Source organism: Lynx canadensis, chromosome X (assembly GCF_007474595.2).
Source record: "Lynx canadensis isolate LIC74 chromosome X, mLynCan4.pri.v2, whole genome shotgun sequence".
NCBI lineage: Eukaryota > Metazoa > Chordata > Mammalia > Carnivora > Felidae > Lynx > Lynx canadensis.
Window position 1 is genome coordinate 53,474,975 of NC_044321.2, and position 19,625 is coordinate 53,494,599.

Below are 19,625 nucleotides of genomic sequence, written 5' to 3' on the forward strand. Positions count from 1 at the left end.
GTTATAAACATTGGTATTCATTAGAATCTGTATTTTTGTATCCTTTGGGTAAATACCTAGTAGTGCAATTGCTGGTTTGTAAGGTAGTACTTCTTTTTTAACTTTTAAGGAAAAAAGTTGTCCAGAGTGGCTGCCCCAGTTTGCATTCCCACCAACAGTTTAAGAGGGTTACGCTTTTTCCACATCCTCATCAACACTTGTTGTTTCCTTGTTGTTATTTTTAGCCATTCTGATGAGTGCGAGGTGATATTGTACTTTTGATTTGTATTTCCCTGATGATGAGTAATGTTTAGTTTGGTAGCCATCTGTATGTCTTCTTTGGACAAATGTCTATTCATGTCTTCTGCCCATTTTTTTTTAAATTTTTTTTAATGTTTTTTTATTTATTTTGAGACAGAGAGAGACAGAGCATGAACGGGGGAGGGGCAGAGAGAGAGGGAGACACAGAATCGGAAGCAGGCTCCAGGCTCTGAGCCATCAGCCCAGAGCCCGACGCGGGGCTCGAACTCACGGACCGTAAGATCGTGACCTGAGCCGAAGTCGGACGCTTAACCGACTGAGCCACCCAGGCGCCCTCTTCTGCCCATTTTTAAGTGGATTATTTGTTTTTGGGTGTTGAGTTTCATAAGTTCTTTATTACTTTGGATACAAACCCTGTATCAGATATGACATTTGTAAATACCGTTTCTCATTCTTTAGATTGCATTTTAGTTTTGTTGATTGTTCACTTTGCTGTGCAGAAGCCTATTATTTTGATGAAGTCCCAATAGTTTATTTTTGTTTTTGTTCCTCTTGCCTCAGGTGATATATCTAGTAAGAAACAACTATGGCAGATGTCAAAGAGGTTCTCCTCTAAGATTTTGATGGTATCTTCTCTCACATGTAGGTTTTCGATCCATATTGAATTTTTTTTGTGTAAGGTGTAAGAATGTGGTCCAGTTTCATTGTTTTGCATGTTGCTGTCAACTTTTCCCAACATCGTTTTTCCCATTGGGTATTCTTTTCTGCTTTGTCTAAGATTAATTGACTATTATTGTGGGTTCAGTTCTGGGGTCTCCATTCTCTTCCATTCATCTGTGTGTCTGTTTTTTTCCAATACCATACTGTCTTGACGACTACAGCTTTGTGATCCATCTTGAAGCCCAGAATTGTGAGGTCTCCAGCTTCAACTTTCCTTTTCCAGGCTTCTTTGGCTATTTGGGGAGTTTTGTGGTACCATACCAATTTTAGGATTGTTTTCTTTAGTCCTGTGAAAAATGCTGGTGATAATTTCTTTTTTTTATTTTATTTTTATTTTTTTATTTTTGGGACAGAGAGAGACAGAGCATGAACGGGGGAGGGGCAGAGAGAGAGGGAGACACAGAATCGGAAACAGACTCCAGGCTCTGAGCCAACAGCCCAGAGCCTGATGCGGGGCTCGAACTCACGGACCGCGAGATCGTGACCTGGCTGAAGTCGGACGCTTAACCGACTGCGCCACCCAGGCGCCCCGAAAAATGCTGGTGATAATTTCATAGGGAATGCATTAAATGTGCTGACAGCTCAGAGCCTGGAGCTTGCTTTGGATTCTGTGTCTCCAGTGCTCTCTGCTCCTCCTGCACTCTCTCTCTCTCTCTCCCTCTCTCAAAATAAAAAATAAAAATAAAAAAATAAAGTGTTATAGCATTCCTGAAAAGTGTGGTTTTATGTCTTACTGTAGTATCCCAACATTCTGAGCCATTATTTTTTCACATGATATTTCTGCTCTCTTTTGTCTCCCCTCCTTTTCTGGAAATTCATTTAGACCCACATTAGACCTTTTTATAGTTTCCTATACATCTCTTATCCTCTTCTTGCTATTCTGATCTTTCCATTATCCATGCTTTTGTTTATTTTCTACTGACCTATCTTAAAGTTCATTAATACTCTCATTAGCTATGCTTCTGGTCTGCTGTTAAATCCATATATTGAGTTGAATTTTATTATTGTAAGTTTAGTTCTAAACTGTCTATTTTAACTCTTTTTGTAGATTTCATTTCTCCACGGAAATTTTATTTTAAAGTCCAACTGTAATAACTGCAAAACATAGATCAAATGTAAGTGTTTTTTACTGCCATTTTCCTCTTAATTCTATCTCCTGTGTGTTGGTAATTTGTATTCAATACTCTGGAATTAAAAACTTATAGAAGCTATTAGTATTACTTTTGTGTCTAGCAGGCAGATAGAATAAAGGGTGGAAAATTTAATGTAACCTGGGATTGAACTGATTCAAAGTTGTATTTATGAAAGCTGGCCTATTTCCAGTTCACTTTTGCTCCTAAGGACCAGTCCTTCAAGTGTCACATCATAAAGTCTGAAAGTTTCATCAAGTCTCTCAATCTTAATAGGCTATTGAGGTAAAATGTTTCTCCTTTCTGCTCTGTGAGACTGTTTTAGCTCTGTTTATCTTTTCAACCTTGTGCTTAAATTTTCTGCTGAGCTTTTAACCTCTGAGTTTGTGCTAGTTATGAATGAGTAAAAACCCTGAAGGGGGGAAAAAGGGATACAAATGTCAGATTTACTTCTCTTTGCATCAGGTTTACTTTTTTGTCTTCCCAGTATCTTATCCATTCAAGTCATGGCTGCCTTGGCAGTTCTCCAATTCCATTAGGTTTATTTTTTCTGTAATCATGTTGTTTATTTTAGCACATTTATTTGATTTCTTTCTGAAAAGGTCAAATGTATATGATAAAACTGATATGTAGATAGACTTTTAAAATCATTTTAATATGAACATGAGTCTTTAATTTTTAAATATTAATCTTGATTGTATAATTGTAAAATTTTCGGATTAAAAATTGAGTCACTTGATAGTCACTTATTTTTCTTCTATTTCCTTGGCGTATTTTTTTTAATTATTGTGATTAAAAAACACATAACATGAGACCTACCATCGTAAAAAAATTGTAAGTGTATAGTACAGTATTATTAATATGCACATTTTTGTAACAGAGTTCTCTAGATTTTTTTATCCTTCACACTAAATCTGGTGTATTACATTGATTTGACTTTTATATTAAACCATTTCCACATCCCAGATATAAACCCCACTTGGTCATGGTATATGATGTGTCTAATGTGCTGTTGAATTTGGTTTGCTATTACTTTTCTGAGGATCTGAATCTATATTCTTCAGGAATGGCTTATAGTTTTCTTTTCTTACAGCACCTTTGCCTGGATTTGGTATCAGAGTGATATTGAGCTCATAAAAGGAGTTGGAAAGTATTCCTTCCTATTCAAATTTTTGGAAGCAATTGGGTAGACTAGACCTCGATTTTTCTCTAAACGTTTGATAGAATTCACAGTGAAGCCATCTGGACTATGGTTTTCTTTGTTATGAAGTTTTTTGGTTACTGATTAAATCTCTTCACTAGTCTATTCAAGTTTTCTGTTTATTCATGACTCAGTCTTGGTAGGTTTATGGTTGTAAGAATTTACCCATTTTTAAAGGCTATGTTGACAGTATTCTCGTATAATCCTTTTTATTTCCGTAGAATCAGTTGCAATATAACATTTCATCTTTCAATTTTATTTTTATTTGAGTCTTCTTTTTCTACTATACATAAAAATGCATTTTTAAATCATTTCCAAAAATAAATTTAGTTTTTATTTACTTTTCTATTGTTTTTCAATTCTCTATTTTATTTATTCCTGCTCTAATCTTTATTATTTTCTTCCTTCTGCTAACTTTTGGTTGTATTTCTTATTATTTTTCTAGTTCATGATGTTTACAATTATACTTTTTATTTGAGGTATTTCTTTTTTAAATATAGGCATTTACTGTAACAAACTTATTTTTTAATACTGCTTTTAGGGCGCCTGAGTGGTTCAGTCAGTTAAGGATCTGACTCTTGATCCTGGCTCAGGTCTTGATCTCATGACTTGTGAGTTCCAACCATGCATTGGGCACTGCACTGGCAGCATGGAGCCTGCTTGGGATTCTCTCTCTCCCCTCTCTCTTTACTCCAACCCCACTCATGTGCTCACTCTCTCTCTCTTAAAATAAATAAAAAACATTAAAAAATACTGCTTTTGCTGCATCCCATAAATTCGGATAAATTATGTTTTATTTTCATTGGTTTCATGATAATTTTTACTTTCTCATTTACTTCTTCTTTGACCAGTTGGTGGTTCAAGAGTGTGTTGTGTAATTTCAACATATCTGTGAATATTTCAGTTTCCTCCTTTTGAATTTCCCAGTTTTCTTTCCTACTGATTTCCAGCTTAATTTCATTGTGTTCAGGAAAGGTACTCAGTATGATCTCAATCTTTTAAAATTTTAAGCCAGTTTTATAGCTTAATACATATTTTATTCTGGAAAATATTCCATGTACACTTGAGAAGTGAGTATTCTACTGTTTCAGGTTAAACTATTCTATATATGTCAGTTATGTCTAGTTGGTACAGAATGTTGTTCAGGCCCACTGTTTCCTTATTTATCTTCTCTCTAAAGATTTCTGCATTATACAGAGTGGAGTATTAAAGTCTTCACTTTAATTTTTTAATTTTGTCTATACATAGAAGCTCTTTTTGTTGTTCCTGTATGTGCTTATAGTTTTTATATTATCATGATGTATTGATCCTTCTGTGAACATATGATACCCCTTTTTGTCTCTTGTAACAGTCTTTGACCTAAAGCCTATTTTATCAGATTTAGTACAGCTACTTCAGCTCTCTTTTGGTTATTATTTACATACAATAAGTTTTTTTGGTATTTTCATTTTAAATCTCTCAGTTTCTTTCAATATAGGTGTTTTTTTATTTTATTTTTTAAAATTTACATCCTAATTAGTTAGCATATAGTGCAACAATGATTTCAGGAGTAGATTCTTTAGTGCCCCTTACCTATTTAGCCCATCCCCTCTCCCCTAACCCCTCTAGTAACCGTCAGTTTGTTCTCAATATTTATGAGTCTCTTCTGTTTATAAGGTGAGTTTCTTTACACATGAAAAGATGCTCAAAACACTAATCATCAGGGAAATGCAAATCAAAACCAAAAATAAATATTATTTCATGCCTGTCACAATGGCTAAAATCAAAACACAATAAATAACAAGAATTGGAGATGTGGAGAAAAGGAAACCTTTGTACACTGTTGGTGGGTATGCAAATTGTTGCAACTACTCTAGGAAACCTTTTTGATGTTCCTCAAAAACTTAAAATAAAACTACTATGTGATCTTGTAATTCTGCAACTGGGTATTTATTTATATAAAGAAATGAAAAAAAACTAATTCCTGTAATATATGAATTATATATACATATATATATATTACAAAGCTTTAATAAATGAAATCTTGCCATTTACAACAACATAAATGGACTTGGAGGGTATAATACCAAGTGAAATAAGTCAGTCAAAGAAAGACAAATATTTGATTTCACTCATTTGTGGAATTTAAGAAACAAAACATGATAGGAGGGGAAGATAGTGGGAGGGTAGGAGGATCCCAGGCTTGCCTCATGCCACAAATACAAGATAACTATGAAATCATCTTAAATACTCCAGTAACTGACCTAAAGACTGGCAGGAAAACTCCACAACTAAAGGTAGAGAAAAGCCCTCACTGAAAAAGGTAGGAAATGTGCAGACATGGTTTGGGAGAGAAACAGATGGGCCACTGTGGTGGGGAAGAAGCCTTGGTCACAGAGAAGGGTGAAAGACAGACTAACACACAGGACAATGCATGAAGAAAGTAAATCCCTTGGAAAGAAAAAAGGGCAAATTTCTTGAGTTCTTGCAACCAGTGAAAGTTAGAGCTGGGTGTTTCAAAGGCCAGCAGGCTTAGCTTGGATAGACCCCAGAAGTATAGGGTTGCTCTTGGAGGGAAGGCAGGGCAAACAGCCCACAGGCACAAAGCATGGAAACAATGATCTGAAAAGCACCTGGGGCACACCATGGGGAGGTTATTTGTGTCAAATTGTGTCCCAGAGAAGCAGCATTCACAAAGAGACACCACTGGGAAAAAAGAAACTTACAGGCTCTATTTGCCACTCCTTTGCCTCAGCATAAGCACAGGGCCACCAGTGGCAACCAGCCTAGCACTGACACTCACAACCTAGCTTGCTTACACCAATCCCCACCCTCCTATGCTCAGATGGAACTATGTTTCCCAGTGACACTTGTTTCAGTCACACCACAGTTGGCCCCCTGCCTGAGAATACTGGCTCAGACCCCTGCTCAGAATGCATCTCCTGACTTGGGAGTTTTGTGGTGCCTTGAATCAGGCAGCAGTGGTGACGGGTTTCCTTTCTCAAGAAGACCAGAGCACATCTAGTTAAAATTCACATTCAGACCAGAGACCAAACACTGCTCACAACAGGCAAAGAGAACCTATACAGTAGACTGGCATGAAGAATAAAGCAGTAAGGACAAAAACAGCAGAACACATGTTAAAGACATTGGAAACAATCCTGGAAGCACCAGTGCCTGAGGAACAGGGCACACAACAGGGAACTACAGAATCTTATCTGCATAAGACCAATACCCTCAAGAACAGGAAACTTAGCTACTTTCCTAACACAGAGAAAGGCACAGAGACTAGGACAAAATGAGAAGACAGAGAAACTTCTCTGAAATGATAACACAGGACCAGCCCACAGCCAAATCTCTAGGCAAAACAGAGATAATTAACATGTTTGATGGAGTATTTAAAGCAATAATCATAAAGATACTCACTGGACTTGAGGATAAGTGGAAGACATCAGTGAAACCTTTAACACAGAGATTTAAAAAAGCCAATCAGAGATAAAGAATGCAGTAAATGAGATGAGAAACGTGCTAGATTTAATGAATAGCAGATTGGAAGAGGCAGAGGAATTAATAACCTAGAAGACAGAATAATGAAAATAATTGGTCTGAACAAAAGAGAGAAAAATAATTATGCAGAATGAGAATAGACTTAGGAAGTTCAGTCCCAGAAGAAGATGAAGAGAGAAACGAGAGCAGAAAATTTATTGTAGAAATAATAACTGAAACTTTCCTAATCTGGGAAAGGAAAAAGATATCCAGATACAAAAGGAACAGAGAACCCAAAGGAAAATCAAGAAAGGCAGATTCACACTAAGACATTTTGTAATAAAACTGAGCAAAAAATAGTGACAAAGAAAAAAAAAATTAAAGCAGCAAGATAAAACAGTAACACAAAAGGGAAACCTCATAAGACTCTCAAGGGATTTTTCACCAGAAAATTTCCAAGCCAAAATGGAGTAAAGTGATATATTCAAAGTGCTGAATGACAAAAATATGCAGCCAAGAATACTCTATCTGGCAAGGCTATCTTTCAGAACTGAAGGAGAGATAATGAGTTTCCCAACAAACAAAAACAAAAGGAGTTCTTGGCCACTAAACCAGCCTTGCAAGAAATATTAAAGAATACATTTTGAGTGGAAAGGAGAGACCAAAAGTGACAGTATGAAGATAGGAAACACAAAAGCAATGAAAAGGAGTATTTCTGTAACATATCAGTCAAGGAACTCACAAAATGGAAGAACGTAAATATGATAACATACCTAACATAGGAGGAGTAGAGGAGTAAAGAATGCATTCAGAGTGAAATCACCATCAACTTAATATAGATTGTTATATGCAGAGAATGGTATATACAAATCTAATGGTAGCCACAAATCAAAAACAACAAATAATATGAAAAAAAAAGAGACAGAGAGAGAGAGAGAGAGAAATAAATGCAAAGACATTACTAAAGAAAACCAGGAGGGAAGATGGTGGCATAGGAGGATGCTGGGCTCACCTTGTCCTGCTGATCACTTAGAGTGCACCCACATCTGCCTAAATAACCTAGAAAACCACCGGAAGACTAGCATGATGGACTCTCAGGAGCCAAGAGTAGACAAGAGGCCCACGGAAGGGAGTAGGAAGGGCAGAGAGGCAGTGTGTGCTACACAGACTGGTGGGAGGGAACCAGGGTGGTGGAGGGGCAGACCGCCAGGCAAGGCAGAGCCCCCAAAGTCTGACTTGCAAAAGCAGAGGGGCCATACTCTGTGAGTTCTGACAGCCAGTGGGACTTAACATCTGAAATGTTACAAGTCAACAGCTCTGCTCTCAGAGAGCAGCTGGGAGGGAGAGAGGACGTCAGGAGGGAGAGTTGTTGAGCCCCAGAAGACAGAGCTCAGCTCAGAAGGGGAACAAAGGTGCTGGCAAGTGCCATTTCCCTCTTCCATGCCTCAGCTGAAATTCCAAAGGGAACCAGTTCCTGTCATGGAACTTGCTTCACCATACAAATGTCCAACGCTGTGCTTCTGTGGATCCATCCCTCTGACAAGCCTTCCTCCCCTGGTGCTGTAGGGCCCCTCCCATATGGGTCCACCAAAGGCAAAGCCAGCTAAGCCTGCCCCTCCCGCCCCTATGCACCTTGAGGATCCACCCCTCTGATACGTCATTGGCTAGATCCCATTGAAGCAGAACCACAAACCTGGCAGTGTGCAAGTAGCCCAGACAGGGGCCACACTACTCCACAATGAGTTCTTCCCTTGGAGAGGGGAAGATAAGATACACACCAGTCTGACTGTGGCCATAGTGTGGGCTGGGGGCAGACATCGGGTCTGACTGTGGCCCTGCCCACCAATACAAGTTACTCCAGACAGTACAGGGGAAGTGCTCTGCAGTTTGGAGCTACTGCAGGGACTAGCCAAAATGACAAAATGGAAAATTCTCAAAAGAAACTCCAGGAAGAAGCGACAGCTAACAAATTGACCAAAACTGATTTAAGCAATAAACGGAACAAGAATTTAGAATAATAGCCATAAAATTAATCACTGGTGTGAAAAAAGCGTAGAGAACTGGAGAGAATCTATTGCTACAGATATCAAGGGACTAAGATATAGTCATGAGGAGCTAAAAAATGCTATAAATGAGGTGCAAAATAAAATGGAGGCGGCCATAGCACAGAATGAAGAGGCATAGGAGAAAATAGGTGAATTAGAAGATAAAATTATGGAAAAAAGATGAAGTTGAGAAAAAGAGAGATAAAAAATCGAGCATTATGAGGGAGAAATAGAGAACTAAGTGATGCAATCAAACGGAAAAATATCCGTACCATAGGAATTCCAGAAGAGGAATAGAGAGAGAAAGGGGCTGAAGGTGTACTGGAACAAATCATAGCTGAGAACTTCCCTGACCGGGGAAGGAAAAAGGCATGGAAATCCAAGGGCACAGAGAACTCCCTTCAGACTTAACTTGAATCAATCTTCTGCAGGGCATATCATAGTGAAACTGGCAAAATACAAGGATAAAGAGAAAATTCTGAAAGCAGATAGGGATAAATAGGCCCTATCTTACAAAGGTAGACACATAAGAGTAGTGGCAGACCTATCTACTGAAACTTGGCACGCCAGAAAGGAATGGCGGGAAATCTTCAATGTAATGAGCAGAAAAAAAAAATGCAGCCGAGAATCCTTTACCCAGCAAGTCTGTCATTCAGAATAGGAGGTGAGATAAAGGTCTTCCCAAACAAAAACTGAAGGAATTCATCACCACTAAACCAACCCTACAAGAGATCCTAAGGGGGATTCTGTGAGTGAAATGTTGCAAGGACCACAAAGAACCAGAGACACCACAAAGAACCAGAGACAAGCATGAAACCTACAGATATCACAACGACTCTAAACCTGTATCTTTCAATAATAACACTGAATGTAAATGCACTAAATGCTCCAACCAAAAACCTAGGGTATCAGAATTTATAAAAAAAAAAAAAAAAAGACCCATCTATTTGCTGTCTACAAGAGACTCATTTTAGACCTGATGAAACCTTCAGATTTAAAGTGAGGGGATGAAGAACTATCATACTACTGGAACTCAAAAAAGCTGGAGTAGCCATACATATACCAGACAAACTAGACTTTAAGTTAAAGTCTGTAACAAGAGATGAAGAAGGCATTATATAATAATTACAGTATCTATCCATCAAGAAGAGCTAACAATTATTAATGTCTATGCACTGAATATGTAAGCACCCAAAAATCAAACAATCACAAACATAAGCAACCTTATTGATAAGAATGTGGTAATTGCAGGGGACTTTAATACCCTACTTAAAACAATGGATGGATCATCTAGACACAGGATCAATAAAGACACAAGGGCCCTGAATGATACATTGGATCAGATGGACAGATCTATTTAGAACACTGCATCCCAAAGCAACAGAATATACTTTCTTCTTGAGTGCACATGGAACATTCTCCAAGATAGGTCACATATTGGGTCACAAAACAGCCCTTCATAAGTATACAAGAATTGAAATCATACCATGCATACTTTCAGACCACAATGTTATTAAGCTTGAAATCAACCACAGGAAAAAGTCTGGAAAACCTCCAAAAGCATGGAGATTAAGGAACACCCTACAAAAGAATGAATGGGTCAACCAGGCAATTAGAGAAGAAATTAAGAAATATATGCAAACAAACGAAAATGAAAATACAACAATCCAAATGCTTTGGGATGCAGGGAAGGCAGTCCTGAGAGGAAAATACATTGCAATCCAGGCCTATCTCCAGAAACAAGAAAAATCCCAAATACAAAATCTAACAGCACACCTAAAGGAAATAGAAGCAGAACAGCAAAGACACCCCAAACCCAGTAGAAGAAGAGAAATAATAAAAATCAGAGCAGAAATAAACAATATAGATTCTTAAAAAAGTTGTAAAGCAGGTCAACGAAACCAAGAGTTGGTTTTTTGAAAAAATAAACAAAATTGATAAACCTCTAGCCAGGCGTCTCAAAAAGAAAAGGGAGATGGCCCAAATAGATAAAATGAATGAAAATAGAATGATTACAACCAATCCCTCAGAAATACAAGCAATTATCAGGGAATACTATGAAAAATCATATGCCAACAAACTGGACAACCTGGAAGAAATGGACAAATTCCTAAACACCCACGCTCTTCCAAAACTCAAACAGGAAGAAATAGAAAACTTGAACAGACCCATAACCAGCGAACAAATTGAATCAGTTATCAAAAATCTCCCAACGAATAAGAGTCCAGGACCACATGGCTTCCCTGGGGAATTCTACCAGACATTTAAAGCAGAGATCATAGCTACCCTTCTCAAGCTATTCCAAAAAATAGAAAGGGAAGGAAAACTTCCAGACTCATTCTATGAAGCCAGCATTACGTTGATTCTGAAACCAGACAGAGACCCAGTAAAAAAAGAGAACTACAGCCCAATATCCCTGATGAATATAGATGCAAAAATTCTCAACGAGATACTAGCAAATTGAATTCAACAGCATATAAAAAGAATTACTCATGATCAAGTGGGATTCATTCCTGGGCTGCAGGGCTGGTTCAACATTTGCAGATCGATCAATGTGATACATCACATTAATAAAAGAAAAGAAAGGAACCATATGATCCTGTCAATTGATGCAGAAAAAGCATTTTGCAAAATTCAGCATCGTTTCTTAATAAAAACCTTCAAGAATCTCGGGTAGAAGGAACATACTTAAACATTGTAAAAGCCGTTTGTGAAAAGACCACAGCTAATATCATCCTCAATGGGAACAACTGAGAGCTTTCCTCCTGAGATCAGGAACATGACAGGGATGTCCACTCTCACCGCTGTTGTTTAACATAGTGTTGGAAGTTCTAGCATCATCAATCAGACAACAAAAGGAAATCAAAAGCATCAAAATTGGCAAATATGATGCCAAGCTTTCAGTTTTAGCAGATGACATGATATTATACATGGAAAACCTGATAGACTCCACCAAAATTCTGCTAGATGTCATACATGAATTCAGAAAATTTGCAGGACACAAAATTAATGTACAGAAATTAGTTGCATTCTTATACACTAATAATGAAGCAACAGAAAGAAACTGATCCCATTCACAATTGCACCAAGAATCATAAAATACGTAGGAATAAACCTAATCAATGTAAAAGATGTAAAAGATCTGTATGCTGAAAACTATAGAAAGCTGATGAAGGAAACTGAAGAAGATACAAAGAAATGGAAAAACATTCCGTGCTCATGGATTGGAAGAATAAATATTGTCAAAATGTCAATACTACCCAAAGCAATCTACACATTCAATGCAATCCCAACCAAAATTGCACCAGCATTCTTCTCAAAGCTAGAACAAGCAATCGTAAAATTTGTATGGAACCACAAAAGACCCTGAATAGTGAAAGTAATTTTGAAGAAGAAGACCAAAGCGGGAAGCATCACAATCCCAGACTTTAGCCTCTACCAGAAAGCTGTAATCATCAAGACAGCATGATATTGGCACAAAAACAGGCACATAGACCAATGGAATAGATCAGAGACTACAGAATTGGACCCACAAAGTATGGCCAACTAATCTTTGACAAAGCATCAAAGAATATCCCATGGAAAAAGATACAGTCTCTTTAACAAATGGTGCTGGGAGAACTGGACAGCAACATGCAGAAGAATGAAACTAGACCACTTTCATACACCACTCACAAAAATAAACTCAAAATGGATAAAGGACCTGAATGTGAGACAGGAAACCATCAAAACCCTAGAGGAAAGCAGGAAAAGACCTCTCTGACCTCAGCCGTAGCAATCTCTTACTTGACACATCTCCAAAGGCAAGGGAATTAAAAGCAAAAATGAACTATTGGGACCTTATGAAGATAAAAGCTTCTGCCCTGGAAAGGAAACAATCAACAAAACTAAAAGGCAACCAACAGAATGGGAAAAGATATTTACAAATGACATATCAGACAAAGGGCTAGTATCCAAAATCTATAAAGAGCTCACCAAACTCCACACCCGAAAAACAAATAACCCAGTGAATAAATGGGCAGAAAACGTGAATAGACACTTCTCTAAAGACATCCAGATGGCCAACGGGCACATGTAAAGATGCTCAACATCGCTCCTCATCAGGGAAATATAATTCAAAACCACACTCAGATACCACCTCATGGCAGAGTGGCTAAAATGATCAATCAGGAGACTATAGATGCTGGAGAGGATGTGGAGAACGAGAACCCTCTTGCATTGTTGGTGGGAATGCAAACTGGTGCAGCCTCTCCGGAAAACAGTGTGGAAGTTCTTCAAAAAATTTTTCAAAAAATCTACCCTATGACCCAGCAATATCACTGCTAGGAATTTACCCAAGGGATACAGGAGTGCTGATGCATAGCGGTCTTGTGCCCCAATGTTTATAGCAGCACTTTCAACAATAGCCAAATTATGGAAAGAGCCTAAATATCCATCAACGGATGAATGGATAAAGAAAGTGTGGTTTATATACACAATGGAATACTACATGGCAATGAGAAAGAATAAAATCTAGCCTGTTGTAGCAATGTGGATGGAACTGGAGAGTGTTAAGTGAAATAAGTCATACAGAGAAAGACAGATACTATATGTTTTCACTCTTAATGTGGATCCTGAGAAACTTAACAGAAGACCATGGGGGAAGGGAAGGAAAAAAAAGTTAGAGAGGGAGGGAGCCAAAGCATAAGAGAGTCTTACCTCCTGAGAATAAACTGAGGGTTGATGGGGTGTGGGAGGGAGGGGAAAGTGGGTTATGGGCTTTGAGGAGGGCACCTGTTGGGTGGGATGTGCACTGGGTGTTGTATGGAAACCAATTTGACAAAAATTTCACATTAAAAAAAGGCGTGGAAAAAATACTTGTAGAGCTTCATTTCCACATATCTCACATTAGGATAGCACTCTCTCTCCCAGAGCTTTTATAGTAATAAATGAGGAATTTAGTGTAAAAGTGCCTAGCAGAGGGTTTTTACCTCCTCCATTGCTTAATTCTTTCTCTTAGCTACAAGTCAGCCTTCTAAAGCTTTCAGAATTTCAACGTGAGTTAGTAATATAAACTTAAACCCTACTTTCCCTCTAACTAAGCTTCCATAATCCGTTTCTCCTTGGAATCATATAGGCTTTGATATATATAATAACCTTCTAGGTCTTAGATGGATCTGAGGCATGCTCTTAATGCCTCTGTTAGTTCCGTGTTTATTTCACCTTCTTTGTACTTTGGGTCACCTTCTTCCTAAGGCCAAATAATGCAGTTGTGATGGCCACATCTAGAGGTGCCTTTCACATTTCAATTGGCGATTTGTGTATTTATTAATATTTTCTGGCAGATGACCATAAAGTGTTTTGAGCAATGGGTGTTTTTTTTTGTTTGTTTGTTTTATTCACACAAAGCCTCCATATAAACTACAGTTTTGTACTTTCTTATCCCCAATTTCTTTCAGGTACTGGCTTTACACTTACTATTCCCCTGCCCCACCTTTTGCAGCACCATAAATAATAAGTTTCTTTTCCAGGTTGGAGCTCATCTGAGTTTGGAGGCCCTCAGCGTCAAAAAAAATTTTCAGTAATGAAAATATACCATCTGTATACAGGCTAATGAGTCCTACAGGTCTCCATTCCTATCTTGGCTTCTAATATTTAATCTCTGTGTGACTTTGAGCAAGCAGCAATTTTTCTGGATCTCTTTATTTGTAAAATGTGACTAAAATGAGTTATTCGTATGTGCATGTAATGTGCCTGCCAGGTGGTAGTACTGTTTGTTTGTTTGTTCGTTTTCACAGAGTTACCACCCTAATTCTTATCTCAGATCTCCTGAAAAGGACCTAGAATTCAAGTCTTTCCCATTTCATGCTTGGCACATGATAGATACTCCACAGTGTTTGTTTCCTTCCTTAGTTTCAGGAAACCCCCAACTCCATTGTGGGCTTTGTGTCAACTCCCAAGGACCTGAATTCTAGAAGCACAAATTATGCAAAAGCTCTGGATATGATTCTCATAACCTATCTGATTTGTGGTCAGGGCGGAGTCCTTTTCCCCCTTTGTCACAGTGGGATTGGCCTATTTGGCTGACAATGCTTCTTTCCCAGAGCTCTTCAAATTTATTTAAAGACTCTTTAGGCCCATTCCTAAGGCATTTTGTGATGCCTTCTTCGCTACAGGGAAGATAATGTGATATTTTTCTGGACATACATACACTCTGGACAGCCAAGACCCCAGGATTAATTTCCAATTAAGTGTGAATTCAGCCAGTAGTAGAATAGGGTTTCTTTCTATTTCCCCTGTAGGACTTTCCCACCCTTTCACGGAGTGTCTTTGAGGAAGTACCATAAGCACCATTGTAATTATAGTAGGAGTAAAAAATGTAAGAGGTAGGGAGAGTAAGGGAGTGTGAGAAAGATGGCTGCTCCCCAGAATAGCATAAGGTGTGCTCAAAAAGGTGAAGGTACCCAAGCCACATCACCAGGGGCTTGTCATGAGAAGAAAAAGCATCTGTCAGACCTCAAGACATATGAATCCTCCAGATTCCTCCTGCCCTGGCAACTTCACAGAGCAAAGTAGCTCAGACTCAGTGTTTGGCCTGAAGCTCTTTTATGAGATAAAAAGTATGAGTGGAACTGAGCCTATTATGGGAACAATGTACATAGGGTTATAGGAGTCACGATGGCTGGTCACAAGGCCAAAGGACATAACAGTTTCCAAACAAACAGGTTACACTGCATTGAAGAATCTAAAAATCAAGTTGCAGATAAAATTTGAGAAGATTTTAAATGACAGAGCATGATCCATGAGATCTGAATGGGTGTAGAGAAGATTCTATTCCTGAATAGCAACTGAGGCAGCTGCCGCCACCACCACCACCATCAGTATTTCTACTACTATGACTGGCTAATATTGATTGAGCATTTAGTAAGGGCTAACCACAGTTATTTGGGTGAAATAAGTTTCCAATGGTGACTGAGACATGAATATGGATAATAGTGTTTGAGTTCCTTCCACAAGAATTACAGGCCAGGGTCTTATCTGCAATGGCTAGCAAAAAAAGACACAGAGAACAAAAGAAGAAATCAGTCTTTATTTAATCCTTCTAGATCTTAGCCAAATAAAGGATATAGAATTCTGAGTCCTGCAGGATGATAGTAGGGGTGGAGAAAAGTTGAGGAACAGTTAGGACTGAGGTTGTTCCTACCCTACCTACCTCATATCTTAATAGCTCTGGGAACTACAATAGGTTGGTAGCATCATAAGACCCAGGTGGGAGTAGCTGAGGAAGCAAAATCCAGTTCTCACGGGCTTGCCAACTGCTAGGAAAGGGCCAGCATAGAGAACACTACTGCTTAGCTTTGTTTTCCAGGACCAGGAAAGCCCTCTTTTGCAGTCTTAATTTTAGGCACCTTCTTTTGGGCATTTTGAGGGCTTGGTCTTCAGGAAATGGGCTTCACAGAGAGTCAGATAAACTAATACAACTTCCATTCATACCAAAACAGGGAGATCTACTCATGCAGAGGCTACCAAGTGGAAATTCTGCTCTGGAGAGAGCATTCCTGGGGCCAACCTATCTTTGTCCCATTCACATGGACTGACAGTCTCCTTTTCTTCCAGCCTATGAAAAAGATTGGGACATTCACTGTGCAGTCCACTGGCCACATAAAATCCATTAAGTCTAAATTTAACCTACTCTTTCAGAAAGTTCACCTGTGCTGATTGGGTTTCAAGAATTCTGGAACCCTGAGAGCAAAGCTTAGAGAATCAAAGGTGCAAGGGAGTTTTAAATCAACTTGGCCTCAATGTCTCTTCTAGGAGATTTTTCTCTGTCTGGTGGAAGCCACTGGGGATTAGTTAAGAGAATAAATCCCGAATTCCCATTTCCAGGGCAAATGGCATAACCATCTGTGCCTCAGTTTTCTCAGCTATGAAATGGAGCTAATACCACTACTTACCTCAAAGAAATATTATCAGGATAAATTCAATAAAGCCATTCAAAAGCATACAGAAACACATTTGGCATAAAATATACTATATAAGTGTTACCTCTTCTGGTCAAGTTATATGGGGAGTACATATCTCATCTTGGATCTTTGGGGAAACTTCCTCTCCCCATTCCTAGATAGATGAGACTAGTTAAGGAATTGGTCACCAGCATCAAAGATGTCATCTAGGAGTACCATCAGCTTCCAAAGAGCCCCCTTTGCCTTCTAGCCACCACTTTCTTTGTTGTGCCACCCAATTGTGTCTGAGTGTAATTGAAAGATGGGAGAAATTTAATGGCACCAGAGTTTCTAGCTGCCATGTAAGTGGGATGCAAATGGTAAATTTTTTCTTCCCAGAATGAAGATCTTGACAACCATGTGTCTTGATGCCGAAAGGTTGGACTTCTGTAGGTAGCTGCTCCATGCCGTTGTAAGCAATATTATGACCTCCAAGAATATTTTATGTCATAATCATTAGAATTGTGATTATATGGCAAAAGAGATGTGAAGATGTGATTAAGGTTACTACTGACTTTTAAAACAGGAAGGCTATCCTGGATTATCTGTGTGGGCCCAATGAAATCACTGCAACAAAAAATAAGGCTGTAACAGCAGAGGCAAAAGAGGAAGTCAGAGAGATGCAAAGAGGGGAAGCAAAAGGATTTTACATGCCATTGTTAGCTTGAATATGGAGAGGGGCACATGTCAAAGAAATGATGACCTCACTCCTGCAATGAGGGACTAAATTCTGCCAACAACCATTGAGCTTGGAATAGGATTCTGTGCCCCAAATGACAACCACATGTCTAGCTTATATGTTGATTTCAGTTCAGTGAGCCCCTAGGAAGAGGATCCAGCCACACTATGCTGAATTTCTGACCTACAGAAACGGTGAGAGAATAAATGGATGTTGGTTTTAAGCTGCTAAATTTGTAGTCATCTGTTACAGCACCAACAGAAAACTAATACAATGCTTTGGGCCTCGATTTGTACATCTGTAAAATGCGGGCAAATACCTTCTCTTACCTACTTTTTGAGGCTGTTATGAGAACAAAATGATGGATCCTAGAGGACTCTGCAGTTTCAAGTTATAAAACTGTTAGGCTATTCTCCAACAGAAAAAAAAGTTCATCTGTTTTGAAGTAATTGGATTAAACCAATTGAGAGTTTAGAGCTGACATTTCTTAGAAGTTCTGAGGGTTTGGAGGGTTGCTTCTCCTCTCCTAGAGAAGCACTACAATATGGATGAAATCAGAAAACTTAGGTCCAAGTTTATTTTCTACTTGCATGTCCTTGGTCATGTTTTGTCACCTCTCTGAGCCTCAATAAAATGAGGGTAATCATCTCTGCCTAGATCATATGGTTGTCTGAGGCTTAACTGAAGCAATGACTGAAAACACGTGATGGAAACAAAATACCCAGATGTAAGGCCTATTAGTCATCCCCAATGTGTGCCCTGCTGCTGGAAGCAGATTTCTTGATTTGGGTAAACTAGTCACCCAAAGAAGTAGAATTGACTCTGAGCACCTATTTTCTGTTATTGTTTCTGGTACATGGCCTTAGACAAGTCCCTTCTCTATGGGTCTGATTTTGATTTTAAGAGTTTATATTATAGCCAGTTAATTGTCTTCAGCTAATAGGTATCAGAATCTGGAGAGTGGCAGAGGATAAGTAGAACTTTTCCCCTTTTAATATTCCCCTTCTACTCTCAAGAAACTATCCCCTAAAAGCCCAACTCAGAGGGAATTTACTGTATAAATCATGCAAAGTAAGCCCCATTTAGGATATAGGAATTGATTTCTAAGTATGTGGTTTGAAACAATTGATTCTAAAATTTCATATTTTTTAAAATTTAAAAATTGTCTAGCCAATTTCAAGCTGGTTAACTAGAGTCATGGCGCTCCCAGTTCCTTGCAGTGCCCATTAATGTTGCTTTGTCATGACTGTGAGATTTTCTCTCAGAATAACCCTTATTATGTGAACTGAAGATGTTAAACTAAGGCCTGACAAAACCCTATAGAGTTATCCATGTTTTAATTAAATGTAAGCTGTAGCAAAACCCATAGCTTAGAATAACAGAACATCAAAACTTAAAAGTACCTTTGAGACTACCTTGTTTAAAGACAATTTGAGACCTAGAGAGAGCAAGGTACTTGTTGAGCATTACAGAGAGTCAGTGACAGAGGCAAATCTGGATCCCCCTACCAGGGCTTCTGAAAGTAGGTCTTCCTACGGCCACATGTTGCCCTTTCTACTGCCTTTAATGGTCAGAAATTTGAAAATCAAGTGATTTTTCAGTCTTTTCCCCCAGGCTGGTTTCACTGTTCTTTGAAGTGGAGAAATTTCATTCACATGTCATCAAAGTACAAGGCCACGTACAAAGTAGTGCAAGAAGCAGGCAGCTATGGAGACAATCTTTTGTAAACACTCTCAACATACCAGAATGCTCTTATCCACCATTTTTGGTCTTTGCCTCACTAAAAAATCTCCTTTCTCAACCCTTTTTTGGTCTCAAATGCCTTATATCAGTGTTTCTCAAACTTTAATGTACACTGAAATATCAAGATCTTATTAAAATAAAAGTTATGATACAGTTGTCTGTGGTAGTACTCAAGAATCTGCATTTCTAACAAGCTCCCAGGTAATGATGATGCTGAGGCTGATGATGAACCACATTTGTAGTAGAAATACTTATAGATGTTGTTTCCATCAGTCTCATTTCTAAAGCATGTTCTCCCATTTACCATCAGGATTTCTTTACTCCTAAGGGGTAGTGTGATGTAGTAGAAACTGTAAGACCTCTGTAGTTTCCAGTCCTGTATTTTTATCAATCCTTAGCTGTGTGATCTTGGACAAAGTC